Raw genomic sequence first — 19,720 nt, forward strand, 5'->3', positions numbered from 1 at the left:
TTTTTACTTGATTTTTACTAGATATTTTCTCCCAAGTAATTTCTTTTGGCACATTATCTTCTCTGTAATGAACAGAACTTTGATTCAAGTAATGCTTAGAAAATAGACACAAGATAAAATATTATACATATGTTCTTTTCTATAACCACAGAAACTTTTAAAAATATTTTTGTTTTGTTTTAAAAAGACAAATAAAAACGAATTGATAGTTTCAATATTTGTTTTAAAAGTGAAAATAAATCATACACATTTGGAATCAAAATGATATTGACAATATTTTTATTGTAAAATGTTTCAGTAGCATCTGTACAAAAAACTATTTTGAAATCTGAAAATATTTAGCATGTCTCAAAATGTTTACACACTTTATTATTGAAATGTAAAAACAGATTGCTGGGCAGGGACAAATATGTTTTGAATTAAACTTGATTTCTCAAACATTTTACCTTTGTTTTAACATAGTGCAAATAATAAGATCAGGCAAAGTTAATAAAATTTTTAAAATATAATGGGCCTGATTCCTGATGAGAAATTCAATGTATGTTGTTGATTATATCTTTTTTATGAACAATAGTTCAAAAATTTTTATGTCACATTATTACTTTTTATACCAACTATCTTCCTTTTTTTAATTTGTAATACACTATTTCTCATAAATCTCCTAAACCATTTATGATCCTGGAGATTTATCGATAAGGACTATATAGTAATTTGATAAATCTTCTACCTCTTTTATCATCTAAATGAAGTGGGCAGAGATATCAACTGTATGCATTCTATGACCACTTCATACAGTGAGAGAAAACTCTTTAATACTTTTGCATTTTCTTTATTATCATAGAACAGAAAAACCTAATGTCACATGTTTTTAAAAAACAAAGTTAGCTTAAAAATGACTGGATATTAACAACACTGAAAAATATAAGCAGACTGTAAATCAAAATGACCAAGCAGGAAGTAATTGCTGCTCACCATGCTGCACAAATATAATCAGTACAGGGCTGACTTTTTACAATTATACCAAAGGATGTAGCCCACCTTTAGTGAAAGGCTAAATGACAGAACCAGGGCTCAGAATGAATGAATGAATGAATGAATGACACTGGTACTGGAATATGTAGCAATATACTTCTGTTGGCTTAAGAGGTTAAGACTGTGGGTTCTGAGACTATTCTGCCTGTTTGGCTACTATGATTAGGGGCAAGTGAACTGTTTTCTTCATTTGCAAACTAAGCATAATAATCGTGCCTAACCTGAAAACAGGGTTACTATGAGGCTTCAGTGATTTAAATAATCTAAACACTTAAAATCATGCCCAGGATATAATAAACTTTGAATAAATATTTTCTAATACTGTCTTTTCAGTAAAGGGTATAGAAATGTAGCATGTTACCAAAAACTATACAAAAGGTTTAAGATAAGCATGGTCATTATTATGTATATTTCAATAAATATTGATGGTAGACTTTACAATATCAGTTCTGCCACAACTATATATAGGAAATGTTACTATTTCTATTAATGAAGATTGTAAATATAATTTTATAGTCATAAAGATATCAAAAATGTATAAAAGATATCAAAAAGGATTGCAGTTAGATTTTAGAAAGATATTCTCCTGCTAAAGAGTGTTAATCCAAGATATCTTTACCAAAAGTTAATTCATGAATTGCAACAGGAGCTACTGGTGCTGCCTCTCATATCTGGGGGCACTTAGCTTCCTGAAGCAGGCTGAAGTTTTACTTCCAGAGCCTTCTGAGAATCTTTGCCCAAGAGCTTTTACTAGAATGCCTAGGTCTGAGAGGTGGATGTCCTGGAAGCTGATTTCAGGGAATGGTGGGTAGGAGTTGTGAATAAATAATCCAGCATCTTCACTTCTATGTACTTTTGTGCATTTCTATCCAGTCTTTCTGAAGGCCCAGGCTGCAACCTTCTCATAACACATAGCATATTAGCACCTTTCCCCTCTGCTGTCCCACTTGTCCATGCCTTACTATTTCTTCCTGAGATCATCTCCCAAATCAACAAATTTCCTTTAAACTTTAATCTCAGCATGTTTTTTGACAAAACCTTGACATTAAGGCACTCTATTCTTCTGATGAGCTCTAAAAAATTGGGTTCTAAAGTTTTTTGAGGGGTATTCTTTCAGAAGGAGGAATATAAACTACATGTCATTTAAATTTTATCTTAGGCTATGTCACTCTATTTCCAAATATATGAAAATATATGCATTTTAATGGAGAAGGGTTATGTCTCCTATTAGGTCTAACACCAAATAGAAAGAACATAGATGCATGTGGTTGAAATCCTAAATTGTCCATCAGCTGTTCATTCTTGTCCTGAGTGCACAAAGATATGGAAAAGAGACACTATAAAAAATTGTTAATCATTTTAAGTCTTTGAGCTGAAATCCTTAGTGTGGAAGGTTTGGCTCTTGTCACCTGAGCTCTGCTGGTTTTGGCAAATCTTGTTCTTTTCTCTATTTTCATCTTTTTCCAAGATTTTGAATTGTTTACATTCCAGGGCACTAATTGAAGCCACTTTTCTTAAGGGCAGTGACTTACCTTTGAAGGACACAATCTCTCTTCATGTCTGATGTGGGCATGAGAGGCTTTGTGTTTCATTCTTAGGTGAGTTCTGAAATTCGGCTTTGAGCTTTAGAAGAAGAGCAGGCATTATAGCTTCCTTGATTCTGGAGTATTTAGATCCAGCTTGTGTGAGAGAAATAAAATACTTCCTCAAGATTCAACCAAACTCACTGGAGTTCTACTTTGGCACAAAATAGAGCTAATGAGAAAGTACTAAATTTCCTAGACTACCACAAGTGTGCGTGTATACAGGGCCTTTTGAGGAGGAAGTGTGGCTGGACAAGGCAAGAATCAGGGAATTTGGGGACTTTTATAGCTCGCATTTTAAGAGACCTTGTGTATGTAATCAACTTCTCAGTTGCTGAAAACATAAAAGCCACAATGACTTCATTTGTATGGACTAGGCCGAGTAAGCATATCTCAAATAAAAGTAGGTTTACTTACTGATTTAATCTAATTAGTATCTAATAATTTAATTAGTGTCTGATCTAATTAGTATCAAAGATACTAAAGTATCTTTGATAATATAATGAATATTTTATATTTTAAAATCAAGAGATTAACAGGTATCCATTAGGGTGCTCAATCCTTAGGCATTTTTAGATGTTACAAGGAAGGTTTCTCAAGTAGTAGTTTTCGTCATACATTCACTTATATTTGCTAAATACCAAGGGACACTATGAATACCACAGTGAAAAAAATTATAAAGCCAAGTGCCTCTCTTTATGCAGCTTGGCATAACCTACAGGCATGGTAGTAACAAAATAAAGAATCCAGAGGAAAAAGCAGAAATTCCTACTGCAGTGTGGGTTCAAATACAACAGATAATTTTAAAGCAGAATCCATAGTTGTAAATGCAAACTAAAGCATTTAACACATTCACATGGCAAAGAGACACAAGGAAATTCTGTTAGAGGCTCCTGTTGAAGCCCTTCTTACCTCATAACACAGAGCCAAGGAAAACTACTTTGTTTCTCCCATTTGACATGCATTTTTTTGCTACTTGGTGTCCTTCCTGTAGAGCTTTGGTGTGAAACAGCCTTAGGATAAACCCAGGACCTGTTAAAGCAGAAAGGAGAAACAGAAATAATCTGTAATTTGGCTGGCACACCTGCTTTGTAGGATTAAATGATTTTGAAGCCTGTACTACCTACAGATTGCCTTTTGTGTGAAATTATATGATCCAGGATTATAGAAGCCCCTGTTTCTTCAAGATACATGCTATAATGGACTGTAAGCTGATATTAGAAATAGTTGCAGTAAAAAAAAAAAAAAAACTCAGGAAACTGGAAGTCATATGGTATAGGTTATTTGGTCATCTAAAGTTGAAATAAAGTAGCAACCAGATAATATCAAGATATGGGACTGTTGCTATTCTGTCCAGGGCCTGCAGTGGTAAGCAGCTAAATCAAATCTTTTAAGGTATTCATTAAAGGTAAATTTTGAGAGACTGAATTGCCATTGTCAAGGAACAGTTTAAAAGTCATTGTATGGATACATATTCTATGGATGTTAAGTAGATTAAGGGAAAAAAGCAATGAATCCCAGGAACTTCCTATGACTTCTAAGAGATTCTCTCATCTTTTTGGTTGCATAACTGAAATAGCTGAAAAGCAAATATACCATATATTTCTGCAGGTCATAGATTTCCATATCAGTTGACTTTAGGAATTTAGCAAAGATCTTACAGACATGTTGGGGCAATGGTTGGTAATAATGCAACTTTCAGCTAGAATTGAAATGGAGTTATCTAGAAGTAAAAGTAACCTAGGTACTACTAATCCTAAAGAACTTTTGTTAGCTGAAGGAAGCCCTTTCCACTAAGAGGCTCTTGCACCTTATTAAAGATTCAGAGGGTTGGAAGGTATTTCTTTTCAATGGGAAGCAGTTAACTCCATCACATTTTATTCTATTCATATCTAAAACTAAATTAGATCTTGTCACGCTCTATGACTAGGGTGGGAGAAGAGAAATTACAAACTCAAGACTTAAAGGATATGACTTACACAAAAAAAGAACGGGCACAATTCTCTAATCCACATCAGCAAAAATCTGGGGAATTTACCTGGGTTTGCTAGAGCAAAGAAGGAAAAACATAGTTTTAGATTGAACTGAATTTATCTACACAAGTGCCAGAACTCTGAAGTCAACTTTACTTTAACAGCAAGAAATAATGATAATTGTATGGTTGAGTTGCTAAAAGATTCTCATGTGGCTCTTTAATTCAAACTGAGATGGCAGAAATTTTTTGGAATGATATCAGGGAAGAGACTCAAAGATATTGGGAGATAAATCATATTGGAGTAAGTAACATGTGTGGCTGTCTTTAGTCCCACCACACTTTGACCAGAGAAAGCTGCAAAGATCACATTCATCACTTTTTGGTAACCTTACTGCTGAGAGCAGTGCCATCATGTCATGGTTGAATGTGGCTAGAGCTGCTGGAGGAAGAAGCTGCAGTTGCAAAAACTCCCTGATTTCAATGGACAAAAGAAGTGCCCGGTCTTACAGAATCCAAGTGGCCACAGTCAATCACCGAAAAGAAGATGGATGTGATTAGTACAATTGATGTCAGCCACCATGTGGTAATCAGAGTAGACTGGCCTACAAGACCATCGGTGGTGGTTAGATAACCAAGGATTCTTAGGGTGAAATCAGGTGGTGAGGTCATTAATGTCCTACTTGATTTGTACATCTGGGAAATGACAGGTCAGGTGAATAAAAAGCTGCCTTGGACACAATAATACTGGCACCTTCTCATTCAATTCCCAGAACCTTTCTAAAGAAAGGAAGTCCAAGCATAAGACAAAAATTACAACAGCAACCTATCATGTTCTCTCAGTCTTCTGATTAGCATTCTTTAAAGGCTCTGTGATTACTTTTTAAATAACCTTGGAAAGAGAGATACCCAGGACTTTTTGGCTAAAAAGGTAATTTTAAGGATCCACAACTGATTCCATGCAGGCTAACCAACTGCAAATCTCTGTGGAAATGGCTATTTTCACATCTTTACAGAAGTCAAAGCTGGCAGGGTACAAAGGTAGTGGACTCAGGCTATAGGCTCTATACTTCTGACCTTGATAACACCGGGGTAGGGATTTGGAGGCCAGTGGTCTGCTTTGTTATACTGATAATCATAAGACCTGAGCCCCTAGTCTTTGATCATGTCAGAGAACAGACTGGTACTTTTCTAATCATACAGTCTGAAAGTCCTAAAGCCCAAAGGCTGGGCTAACTCCTGAGGGTCCTATGTTGAGTCCTACAAAATCCGTCTGTGGTGATGAAGAAATCAAAGAGCAGGCAGTTGCTATTGTTCTCATCCCTGTGAGTTTCTCCAATAAGTGGTTTTTTAGAAGACCTAGCATATATGTTCTTATTTTCTTTACCTTTGTTTGTTTGTGGTATCATATAATACATGATCTTAACTAATCTTAAGGAACAGAATACTTATGACTACAAATCTACCAAGAGTGGGGTTAGCAATAGTCAAATAATCACAGGATCTTGAAAGGCCACAACCTAGCACATGGTTATTTCTCAAGTTACTGAATGTAAAATTAAAATACAGTTGTTGATATAATATCAACAAATTGTCCTACTTGCTAGAATTTACTTATAACTTGAAAATCCATACTTTGGCATTTTCACAGTCATTCATGGACTTGTAGAGCAGCAAATGTTGGAGTCATCTACCGCACACATTCCTAGCCAACATAGAGATGCTTTGCCTTGTAATTTTAGCTCTAAGAAAACAAACCCCAAACTCAAACTCAGTTTTCCTACCATCCATTCACAACACAGATCACTTCTGATACCAGATATATAGGTGTGTGCCTGTGTATGTATCAGGGGAGGAGTTTCCCGCACAACAAACAAGCAATTAATACTGCACTGAACATCAGCCTACTATTCTATAATCCATATCAGTTCTGACAATATCTACCTGGGGTATAGCATATGGCCCCAAAGGCTGAAGGCTGCTCAGTCTTTAAGACTGTCTCCCTCCCTCTAGTGCCAGTCACAAGCTGCAGGTTATTTTACTTGTGCTTCTGAATACATACTATATATCAAGATTGCCTTAACCCTCTCCTTGGATTTGATTAACCTGCTTAAGCAGCTCACAGAACTCATGAAAATACTTACATTTACTGTTATTTTATAAAGGATATTACAAGGGACAGAGATGAAGAGATTCAAAGGGTGAGGTATAAGGGAAGGGTGTGGAGATTCTATGCCTTTGCAGTATGCCACCTTCCAGGAAACTCCACATTGCTGGAGCTATCTGGAAGGCAAGGGTAGGTCAGATAATTTCTTTGGAGCCAATTTCAAGACAGAAAAACAGAGAAGATTAGGATTTCTACGACTGACGTTGGAGAAAAGAAATTTCAGTTTGTATGACCTGTCTTGGAAGGGAGTTATAAGCCAGAAACCATGGACAAAACAAAAAATATATGTATAGTAATATTACAGCTATCAAAAGAGTTGCCAGAGGATGGAGATGGCAGAGAATGGTATAGTGTAGTACAAGGAGCTCCAACCCTACCACAGGTAGGATGTGGATGAATCCACTTTGCGACCTGTAGGTAGGTAGCCTTGGACAAGTCACAAAGCACTTTGAAAGCTTGTTTTGGTCTTGTAAATAACAAAAATACAATCTACAAGGATTTTTTTGTTCTTAGATTTAAGATTATAATCTACACGATAGATGTACATATATGCACACATTTCCTATAGGACCAATAGTTTGGTGTTTATTGATCCAGGATTGGGACAACTTTATAGACCATAAGTACTGCAAGTAACAAGAGTCAAATACACATTTTTCCATCAACAGAGAGAGACATGCACATTTCTGGTATTATTATCATTGTTAGGAATGCTAAGTGGATGCTTTGAAAACTAAGACCTGGGCGAGGGATTTAGCTCAGTGGTTCTGGAGCCTGCCTCGAAAGTGCAAGGTGCCAAGTTCAATCCCCAGTACCAAAAAAAAAAAACAACCCAAAAAACAAACAAAAAAACTAAGACCAGACACCTAGCAAAATAGTAAAAATTTGTAACAACATTAAAGGCTTAACTCCCATCAATTTCACAGTTAGTTATCCTTTTGTGCTATTGAAAAACATAAATTGATCATGGAGAATGAAAATAGATTTTTCAGAAGTTTAATTGAGCCAGAATTCAATGTTATAATTTTGTATAAGATGTAGTCTCTTCTTAGTGCAAATCAATATAGACTCTTATAAACATCTATTGAGTAGACAAATATGTTTTATCTACCCTCAAAGTTGGAAATAGCAGATGTTCATATGGTAGAGACAGCAGTCTATCTGCACTGTCTTGCCACAGGGTTGTGTTAACTCTTCAGTTATGTCCCAGGCCATTCTTACAGGACAAGTAACTCCCTAGGGAATGTTCAGAAAATTGTCATGGCCACCATGCTAATCACACCATGCAACATAGCAACTGTCTATTACCTTGATAAGGGAGAAGAGTACCACAGCCTGGAAAATAAATGTCCCTATAGTGTAAGGCCCTGCCACTCCCATGAGGTTTACAAGCATCGCTAAAGTATTTCCCCTCCAAAATGTAGAAGAAAATAAATAAGTAAATACATAAATATATAAATAAATAAATGACTTTGATTCTGAAAGAATGCCATATGCCATAGAAATGCCATATCTGTGAGCGGCACTGATCCACTGCCCTAAACATTTCCAGTTTGACCCAAATGAAATGAACAGTGTCCAGCTGGTATAGACTGAAATGGAAACAACTCTTACCATGGGCCCTCAGGGCTCAGTGTATCTGTGGATACTGAATTGATTCTGTGCTGAGAGAGCTGCATGGGGGCATGAACATTTTAAAGGGAAATCAATCTTCTTCCATAAATAAATAGCTGCTGACTTTCAGGTTAGCTCTGGCAAACTGAGTGACTGACTGAAATATCTCGAGACCATAAGATAGCAGTTGTCTAATGTCAAATGAACATCATCTGATTTGTTATGTTGTACATTTTGGTAGTCATAGTGGTTGAGGTTTTCATTTAATAAATATGTGAACATATTTCTGTGTTTTGGTTTCCACATTAACCAAAAGTTACTGATAGTGACCACCTCACAATGACCTGAGGGGATTAAATGGGTGAACACATATAGAGCACTTACAGCAGTAACCAGCAGATTATAAGATGCTGGCTGTTGGGGTCATTGTTCTCCTTTGGGTAATAGCACCTGTACCACAAAGAGGCCAGGGTGCAGGGACAGGAAACACAAAATCCCCTGGTGGGTCATTAGGAATAATGATGATTCTTTCTTGCTTCTACTGCATCCAGTCTAATACATTCTTCACATTGGTGACCCACTTTCCAGCATTGGCATACTAAAGCCCAAGCTTCCAACACATGGACCTAGTGGGGACAAACTACATAGCACTACAAAGTTTTCAAGTCATAATTATACACTTGGGAATTTTGAAAAAGACTGTTGGGTGGGACCACAAACCCACAAGTCTCACTGTAAGTTAAATTTGTTGAGGACTTCATTTATTACCCAGACTCCCAATACTCTTGCATTGTAGAGGAGTCATGGTAGTGGAGGAGGCTGAGTATGTTGGAGGTGGGCTCACTCATACTGTGAATTTAAAATGGATCTTAAAAATAAGTTTACTTTTTTAAAAAGTCCAGGGAAATCAAAATATTAAGAAGCATCTACTCACATATCCTTATTTTGTGTAAAAGTCTCAGGTTTTCCAAACTAGGGACCTGAGTTTGTTAACAGACCTGCTTTATTTGAGCCTCAATAGTCCTTAGAGATCATTTCATACAATTGTAAATCCTTAATTTTACCCAGAACATTTTCTGGTCTCCAAAGAGAGAATAAAAAGGCTTTCAAAGTGGACTGTGAGTTTCAATTACTGTTAAATATCACCAGCTTTTCATTACCAAGGACATTAGTATCACTTAATGACAGCAAGTGACTTCAATTACATTTCTATGGACCATTTCCAGTACTTTTAGACTCACCAGGTGGGGCATCTCCTCCCATAGTCTCCCATGTCACCACTAAAGAGTGTTCAGCAATTGGGCTGCCCCCTCGTATTATACATATACCACAGGGACAGTGTCCTTATTACCAGATGAAGGAGCAGTGATCTAATCCTGAAACTTCATCTTTACTGTGTGGTGTTTCGGACTATTCTTGGTGTCAGTCAGTTTCTCTGGGAATCAGACCTTTGGCTGGGGATAGGACTGAAATTGAAGTATTCTGTGAGAGGAAACGGAAGGAAGCAGGATATTGTAAGAGGAGCAGTCAGATCATGATACAAATCTAACAAAATCAGTGGAGCTCAGTGGAGAGCTCCAGGGCAATGTGTCCCTGTTAAAGAGTTCTCAGCTAGGCAGAAATGAAGTCCTTGGACCCCAGCCTTCTTCAGCTGAGCTGAAATCATTGTGGAAAGAGGGTAACCTTCACTCAAAAGTTAGCTGATAGCTTTTGGGCCAAGGTCACTACCTCTAGTCGAATCCTCATTGAGGAGGATTTTAGAAACTGAGTTCCACTCTGGCATACAATGTTCCTCTGGTAATTCAGGTATTTAAATATAGTGATGAGTTTGATATGAAAGTTCTAATGATGGAGAGAAACATTTTTTCCCCAGAAGAAAACTTTTTGTATGTATAATTTAGTACTTTGCCTTTTGAGAAACTTAATACCATTCCAAAGAATGTCCGAACGTCACAGTTCCACAGCGATCATTAGTTTAACTTTAAATGACTGTACTATATTCTACCTTGTGTTTTAGTAATGGTTCCACAGGCTATCTTTAAAATGAATCTCATGGGTATATAGGCATTTGGGAATATATAAAGTAAAAATGACATTTTTAGTAATACAAATGTTTTTCCTTGTTTATTTTCTCTTTTTTTGAAAGGGGACTAAAAGCATAGGATTAAAATTTACTTCTAGTGTAGTGTGGTTCTCCTCTGTGAGACTTTAGTATTCTCATTGACCTTTCAGTCTGAATGCAAAAATAGAAGACTTTATCATAGCTTTAGCCTGTATGGCTATTTTTAGATATACAGCGTCATGACCTAAACTTAATAAAAATCAAACACAAAGAGAAGAAAGTGGGAAACTTCTTTGCAGAAATTCTTTTAAGGCTATATCCTGCCTTCAGTCTACATGAAGAATTCCCACAGAAATCAATTGGAGATTAAAATAAATATCAATGGCAGGATACAGTCCGAATTATGAATGTAAAGCCTTAAACTTGACAGGTTAATTGTTTTTCAAAGGATTGGAATGGGAAAGCATTTTCAAGAGGGAAAATCAACATTTTGGCTGTAGATAAATTAGTACACAACATTTTGTACAATAGGACCTTATCTATGGAAGTTATGTCCACCTTTTGTTTTCAGACATTGGTTTAAGAGAAGGGAATGTTCCAGAGCAAGCATAATGATTTTCCATTAGTGGGTCGCTTTCTCTGTGTTTTAACCACTTCATTTCTGACATTCTCTTCTTAACCACATTGCTTGTAAAATTATTAGAAATAAAACATAATATCACAGTTGAAAAATTCAAAAGTTAGGTCATAAGTGACTCTGACTCCCATTCCCTACAAAATGTTAGAGCTAGCAGAAGTGTATAGGTACTGTTCAAGGTGCAAAAATCATCATCTAGAACACTCAAATAGAAGTTTGTATAAAAGCCAAACTTTGCATTTATTATTAAACTTTGCTACTATGCCACACAACAAATCCATGACCTTGGGCACAATAGATTCTCTGAGCCACCTTGTTTGTTATAGAAGAGAACAAAAATGCCTGCCTGTGAAATGGGGTTGCAATTCAAGCAGCAACCGCATACACATTTAAATTTGGTTTTATAACACAGCTAGAAGTCAACATTGGACAATCATCGGCAATGACTTAGCACTCAAGGGAAGACAGGACCAGCTGTCCTGGGAATTGTGTCGCCTTCCTTCACTATTACAGGATGTTTGCGGCAACCCCAGGTTTCACTTCTTTGATCCAGTTAGTGATGTGTTAAAGAAATGGTGTCACTGGTGCCTGCTCCTTTCATTAAAAACAAATTCCAGACAGCGGCTCACATCTATCAGCTTACACTTCCTGCCTAGGGGTGTGCATTGTAAATATTCCAAGACACAAAGGAGACTATGAGGTCCAGGGATACACCTTTTTTTTGCAGAAGAAAATCAGATTATATACCTCCTCACATAATTTATCTTAATTAAAGGTAATTATCAAACTTGCAATCATTTTGGATAAAACTAGATACAAAATAGAAGCCCACTAACCTCTGTGAGGTCAGTAACGGTGTTTGCTTTGCTTATTCCTATATTTCTACTCTTAGGACACTAACTATGCATAATTTGATTAAACATGTCTATACCTTCAAACATTTGTCACTTCTCCATAGTGAAAACATTCAAAATCTTTTCTTTAAGCCTTCTGAGATACACAGTCCATAGTCACTACTTAGAGTCAACCTACTATGTTAAGAACATTCTAGAGCATGATATTCTCCTGTCTAACTATAACTTAGTACCCATTGATCAGCTTTTCTCCATTCTTTCCTCACCTCTGCTATCCCAAGCCCCTAATAAACACCATTCTACTCTCAATTTCTAGATCAACTTTTAAAATTTCAAATATGAATAAGATGTAGTACTTGATTTTCTGTGGCTGCTTATTTTCCTTAGCATAATGATCTCCAGTTCCAACTATATAGCTGCAAGTGACAAAGCTTTATCCTTTTATGGGTAAATAGTATTCCAGTGTATCACATTTTCTTTAAGTAATATTCTATTGCATGTATATATGATGTTTTCATTCATTAGTTGATGGACATTTAGGTTGTTTCCATTACTTGGTTATTGTGAATGATGCTACAATAAACATGGGATTCTGGCTATTAAATGAAATTTAAACGAAAGTGCCAGTATTCTTAGCTATTTAAAAAAATGTTCCTCTAAACATTAGACATATCCTTGCTCTTGCAAAGACAGTTCTTATAAATGAGTAACTTTGTTTTATTTTTTATTTTATGAAAAAATTTATAACAAAATAAAAAGAGAATAATAATTGTTAATACACTGTGTATCATTATCTTCAAAGTAGTTACTCAGAGTACAAGACATAGACCAAAAATATTCTTACAAAAAGCAGAAACAGTAACACAAACTTTTATTTTCAATTATCTAAGATAAACTAGTAATATAAATGAAACAAATTAGCATATATATTGAAATGCTTTGAAACAACAGAATAGATAATTTGGGGAAATATTTGAACTTCTCCCTACTTCCATTTCAAATCTCTTCCATTTTGCTCTTTATTAACTTGTGTATATATATATACATATATATATACAGATATATGTATATATCTGTATATATATATCTTTATGGCAGTATAGTACTCCATTGTATATAAAAGCCACATTTTCCTTATGCATTTATCTATTAATGACATATATGCTGTTTCCAAGATCTAGCCATTATAAATTTGTGCTCCTACAAACATGAGTATACATGATTTTAACTCTTTGGGGAAGATACCTAGTAGGGAAATAGCTGGGTCAAGTGGAACTTGTATTTTTTATTTTTTTGAGGAATCCCCATATTGATTTCCATAGTTGTCATACTAGTTTACATTTCCATCAACAATGTTTGTTTTTTGTTTTTTGTTTTTCTGGTACCAGGGATTGAACTCAGGACCTTGCTCTTGCGAGGCAGACACTGGAACCACTGAGCTAAATCTCCGGCCCTCCACCAACAATGTAGAAGAGTTCCTTTTCCCCCACATTCTTGCCAGCGTTCATTGTTACTAGATTTTTTTTGATGAGTAACTTAATGTCTGGCAATAAGTAGTTCTTTCTGTGTGAAAAGATGCTGTTTATTTTGCTATGGAAATATAAATCTGTCCTACATTATAGTGAATAAAATAGTTGAAGAAATGGATTAAGATTATAGCACTCGGGTTTTGTTACTTTTATGAATTCTGCTTGATATTTAATGAGGGAATCTATGGTTTGGTTGGCCTTCTTTAAAGGGAGAGTGTTCATGTCCTGAAGTTATGAATTTGTTATATTCTATGTAACAATGACTTTTAAAGTAAAAAAACAAGAACACAAATATGCTACTGCATTAAAAGAAGTCTCTTTGAATATTATTTATTTTCATTTTGGATGGTATTATCTGAAAGAACATTGGTAGAAACACAATCTTCTTTCATTAATAGCTTTGATGGTTTCTACAAAGAGTTCTTTGACCACACTAAGGTGCGGTCCTGGGGAACTGCATAAAAGGGACTCACCTGGGGTCTGTGTGTTCTGAATATTGGGGGCCTGGACCAAAGGGAGATGGGGATCTGGGCAGGGAGAGTCTCCTGGAAGCTAGAAACTGTCTATAATCTCAGAAAGTACACACACAGAAATCTAAGCAAAGTTTCTTACAGAGCATCTGTGGGTTAGTTTGGAAATTTGAATGAACAGGAATCCCATGGGCATAAGATACAGAGTAAGGAATTGTCTTCCAGCTTGGCAGAAGTAGACTTAAATGCTGGGAAGGAGATAGGTGAATTTTAAGCATTAGAAGTAATTAAAGTTTCATTTTCAAAACCAGATCTCTCAATGGTGGATAGTTCAATTAATGGAATAATTTAACCAGAAAAGAATATCAAAAAAAAAAAAAAAAAAAAAAAACTCCTTAAGGACTGATATGGGAATTTTTTTCTTAGGCAACAAAATCAGAATTTATTAAACTGTACTATGGACATTCTACAAGCAAATCTAATATTTAAAGTATTAAAAGATTTTCTATAGCAGTATCCAAAGGGACATTTATTTCGTGACTTCATTTTTCTCCCAGATCCAAAATCCATACAAATTAAGTGGTGGTGAAAGCTGACAAATGTTTGAATTAGCTTAACATGGAATATTTTGAATTGAAAATAGAAAGAAAGAAGATGACCTGACACTTGCCTAAAGTGAGATACTCACTAACTGTAAGCTAAATACAAAAAGTTGTTCATGAGAGAAAATTACCTTAGGAAAATTAGAGCTTCAGGAAATTTATAATGTAAAAATCCTCTGGGTAAAAAATGGTGTGATGTTTTGCACATAATAAATCATTATACAAAAAATCAAAATAAACTTTATGAGCTAAGAATAACAACTCCCATTAATTAGGGGTCCAGTGATATTAGACTCGTGCTGGACTTTGAATACATTATTCCATTTACCCACACATTAAACCTCCAAAGTAGTTGCTACTTCTCATTATATAAATAAAGATAAAGAAACATATGTAGAAAGAGTCTCCCATGAGGTTAAATGATTTGCCAGACTTGGGGTTAGTAGCCATATCTGCCTGTCTCCAAAACTCAATTTTAGGCACAAGCTAGATACTGTCCTTAATTATATCTTTTCCATGATATTTGTTGCTACATGAATAATAAAAATATATATTTGAAGGGACATTCTATTAACATTTGAATAATTTATTAAATAATAGTGATAACAGCATACAATTTAAAAGGAAATCTACAAGCACTACCCTTGTAGAGTTCAAAGTAAAGCTTTTTAGTTACTTGAATTTTGATAGAAGTGTGGTTTGCCTGAGGAGATATAACACCTTTCTTTTTTAGGTTTTAAACAAACTGAGAAATAAGATCATGAGTAAAGTATTTGGAAAATAAAAATATTACATTTTTTTTTAACTGATAAAAGCTAAGTTGTAATGGCCAAATGAACTCAGTAATGGACCAACAAATTGTTCAGAGCTACTTTTGCAGTCAAGGCACTATGGGGGGGACCGGCCACTGGGGCAGTAGTGAAAGTTCACCCTTGAGCTAAGCACTCTCAAGAGGAAAAATGGTACCTAGTTCTTTCCTTTGAAAATTGTTCATCAGATAAGTCATTGAATTCCCACACAACAGAGAAAAGGGGCAGAGAAAGGGTAGGTTTCATAGTAATAACACTGTCTTCACAGGTGGAAAATTCCAGCATTCCCCTCCAACATTCTCTTCTGCCTCCCTGGGCTTAGCTGCTGCATGTGTGAACAGGTCTCCTGTTGGAGATCAGCAGTCTAGAAGAGGTTGGCCATCAATTGACAGGGTGATTCCTTACCCCTGTCTCAAAGAGGAATTACTTCTCCTTTATTATTATCTTGAAACCCTAACGGGAAAGATATATTTTGTCTTGAGAAGGCTCTGAAGTGAGTCTTCTAGTCAAATAATTTAATTTACCACAGGGCTGCTCTATTTAAGGTTGAAGATATACTTGGTTTTCTTCCTGTTTCCAAATTGTCCAACCTTGCTTCTAATGTAACGTGTCACTAGTTCTGCAAAAAGATTTAATGATATTATTAGGAGATATAATACAATATACAAATGATGTAATAGTGGATGCTAAAACTTTGATAGAAGCCCTTTCATGCTTTCAAATTCATAGGGAGAAATTAAAAGCTAAACTCGTTGAACTTTAAGAGAATTGATGTTTAAAATTTAGTATTTTGACAGTAATGATTTAAAAGTTAGAAGTAAAAGCAATTCCCTCCTTTTATTTTTTATACTGTATCAGAAGTTTTCTCAATATCCGAATACATGAGACTAGGTGTTGTGTATTGAACTTCATTCATCTTATTATTTAAACACAGGGAATCTGTTAAATTTTCCTTTGGAATCCAGAGTTAATAGGACACACAGGATTATAATTGTACTTTCCAAACATATACCAATTCTAAAAAACAAACGAAAAAGGAAATCTTCCCAATTTTCGCAAGTAAATATTCCTCAATCCATTTTTTAGTACTATCTGAAACTATAGTAAAGACTCAGTTATTTCTAAGTGAAAGAAGAAGTGTTATCTATGGCTGCATGACAAATCAACCTGAAACTTTATACTTTAAAACAATCAACATATTGTCTCACAGTTTCTGTGTTTTAGGAATCTGAGAGCACTTTTTCTGCTTGGTACTGGCTCAGGGTCTCCCATGCAATTGCAGTCCAGCTGTGGGTCAGGACCGTAGTCAGAGGAAGCCTTGAAAGATTTATTTCCAAACATGCTCATAGAGTAGGCAGCCTACTGTAGTTTTGCTGTCAGCTGAAAACTTCAATTTGTCAACACCTCTACATGACAGTCCTCATGACATGGCAGCTGCCTTCCTTCAGAGCAGTGATCTGAGGGAGAAAAGGCAAGAGTGACATATACTGTCACTCATGGCACACTTTCTGAGTCATATATGTTTCTTCTGCCTTATTCATGTTATGACTGAGTCATTTAGTCCACTAAAGCCTGCAATGGAGGGTATTACAAATGGTTTCAAATTCCAAGAGGCAAGGAACATTGGATACCATCTCAAAGACTGGCTTTCAAAAAAGGCAAAGGAAAAAAAGATTCTTAATTTATTTTTTTATTATCAACATGATGCCACTGCTTAGCACAAATTAAGTAGAATCTCTGATTTGTTAATGTAAGTTTAATAGAGGCGAATCTTCAGTGAAACGTTTAGTAAAACTCATTTACCATCTTCGGGAGAATAATTTGAGGCAGGTGATTATTGATCTATTGCTGCCTTTCCAAACCAGGTGCTGACAATTAAAGATAGACTGTCAGAAGTACTCACAGCACACATGAAACTCAGCCGCCTTCTAGTTTAAAAGCAACTGTACCAAGGTCTACAGACTTACAGAAAAAAATCCATTTCTCACTAAAACTTAGTGTTTGTTTCTGCTGCCCTTGAGCATGAAGACCACTCACAGCAGCCACTCTCTTCTGGGGTGGTTTTCACTGTCCTGGTTTTTCATGCAAGCAAATTTCTAGGTCAAGAGGCAACAATTTCTGACTTGGCTGTGAGGGCTGCAGGTATTCACTGCCCCCCGCATCTTCATTAAGGTTCTTCTAGATTTCTCTCCCTACAAAGCTGTGTTCTCATAAGAAGCACACCATTATCTTCTTCAAATACCCAGATTAAAATACCATGTGCCCTAAGTCTTAAAGATCCTGGCTTCGGCCACAGCAGTTATTAGATGGTTGCATATAAGCCATTACAGATCTTAGTATTCTGCAAAAGTAGATGGTAATAGATGGTAGTATTCTGCAAAACTTATGACTAAAGCCTAAGCCATATGACTGAGGCCTAATTAAAACTCTCATGTATCTTTTTTTTCATTTTCCTCACTAGCTTTTCTCACTTTATCTTATTTCTCAATATTTCCACCCAAAGCACCTAATGTTGATGTCCTGAAATTTATGCCCCCAAATTGACCCTTACAAGGAGGGGACACACTGTTCCTGGAGAGAAGCAGACAGGATCACACTGTTTCTGCCCAGAGGCTCGTTCCCAAAGAGAGAAATGGAAAGCAGGCCCCTCTGCACATGCCCTTTTCTCCCCACAAATTTACAAACTAGGTAAGACTTACTTAGGTTGAGTTTGAGTTAACAAAGGTGCAAAAATCAGAAGTAGGTTAAAACTGATTGAATACCTTCTATAAGGAAGAAAATATCAGGAGTGACAAGAAAGCTTTCTCTTTTCACTGTATAATTAAGAGGCTATTTTACGCTTACATCTGAGACTTAAAGGACTAAAATATGTTTCCTAGGAGAATGTAGACTGTTGTTGTAAAATATAGCTGTGACTTTGTGACACTATAGTATCTTCACTATGAGATTTGGGGAAGAGATGAACATGCTTGCCCAGAAAGAATCAGTTTTGTCAGAGAAATCTATGCTCGCTCATTTTCCCTTTATACTGCTCATTACAGCAATCTGATTTCAAACGCCTTCCTTTGCCTGAGCCATCTTTTTAAAATGTCAACAATGGTCTCCTGAAAGCCAAATCAAATAAACATTTCTCAGGTCTCTTCCAACATGATTTCTCTTTGATATCTGAAACTGATTTTTAAAATGGTATTCCCCCCCACCAATATTTCTTTTTAAAAAGCCTTTTCTCAGTTGGCTTCCTTAACCCTGCATTGTCTCCAGGTTCTTCAGCCATATCTGTAAATGCCCCTTCCCTTCCGCCTTTTCAGATACATCATCAGCATGCATTCCTTGAATAAAGCAATTCCCTGGCTCTCTGCCCCTAGCTCTGTCTTCTCACCATCCACTGTCTATCATCACAATGTATTCTTCCTCTGTTGTGGTTTCCACACTCCCCATGAGAGTAACTATGTGGGACACTGCTAGCCTGAAACTAAACTTCCAGCTTCTTACTAAACATGTGTATATTTTCAATATTCAAATTAAATACTGTATGTCCATAAAAATCTTTATCTCTCTTTCCTTCCCATCTTCCCTCCCTCTTTTTTTCTTTCCATCCTACCTTCATTTTTCTCATTCATTCTTTCTTTTTTTAAAAAAAAAAAAAAAGAAAACTTGCTTTTTTTCATATAGTCCTTACCTTGATAATCAGATCTTCATTCCCCACGTCACTCAGACCAGGAACAACATAGTTATCCTTAGTTTCCAATTTTTCCTCATTTCCCATGGTCATCTGGGCAAGTTAGAAGCTGTTTATCTTAGGTATTTGTTATGCTCTCAAATGAGTTAGGCCTGGGTTCAGTCCCAGCTCCATAATTACTAGCTATGTGATCTTCAGCCAGCCGTTTAACTTCCCTAATCTTCACTTCCCCCATCTGTAAAACAGGCACAGTAAGTAGAGTGCATGTCATAGGGCTGCTATGAAGATTTATTGGTAATGTGCATGGAGTCCTTAATACAGTGAAGGACACAGACAAAAAATAAACCATATGAATTTAACTACTATTGCTATGTTCATCTAACTCTAGATTATCTTTTGAATGTGTGCCCTTCTATTATATCTGCTGCCACAGTTTTTATTAATTTCCCATTCTTATGTGCATTATTGTATCTGACTGGTCTCCTTGTTTATAGTTTCTCACCCCTTAAATCCATCGTTCATACTGTCACAAGCTTTATCTTACTAAAATCCAGACCCATTCATGTCACACTCTGCTACTTTAATGCACCAGTGGCTCCCTGTAGTCTACAAATAATGGTCAGTCCCTAGCTTGGCATCCAGGCCTCTGAACAATCTGCTTCCGACTTGCTTTCCTCCTCTCACATTTAGACTGCAGGCACACTGGACTG

The 19,720-nt window shown here is 36.0% G+C and overlaps 1 long non-coding RNA gene across 1 annotated transcript; it reads right to left on the reverse strand.

The window, feature by feature from the left end:
• Window positions 1–517: 517 nt before the first annotated feature.
• LOC110350787 (uncharacterized) lies at window positions 518–19,520 on the reverse strand. The gene is made up of 3 exons (XR_002397649.2): window positions 19,011–19,520; window positions 3,528–3,647; window positions 518–2,711 (listed from the first exon to the last, which is right to left on the reverse strand). It is a non-coding gene; the product is annotated as an uncharacterized LOC110350787 (long non-coding RNA).
• Window positions 19,521–19,720: the final 200 nt, after the last annotated feature.

The sequence above is a fragment of the Heterocephalus glaber genome, unplaced genomic scaffold, assembly GCF_053883595.1.
Source record: "Heterocephalus glaber isolate CG9 unplaced genomic scaffold, H.glaber_assembly_v1.0 deba00001461, whole genome shotgun sequence".
NCBI classification, from domain to species: Eukaryota; Metazoa; Chordata; class Mammalia; order Rodentia; family Bathyergidae; genus Heterocephalus; species Heterocephalus glaber.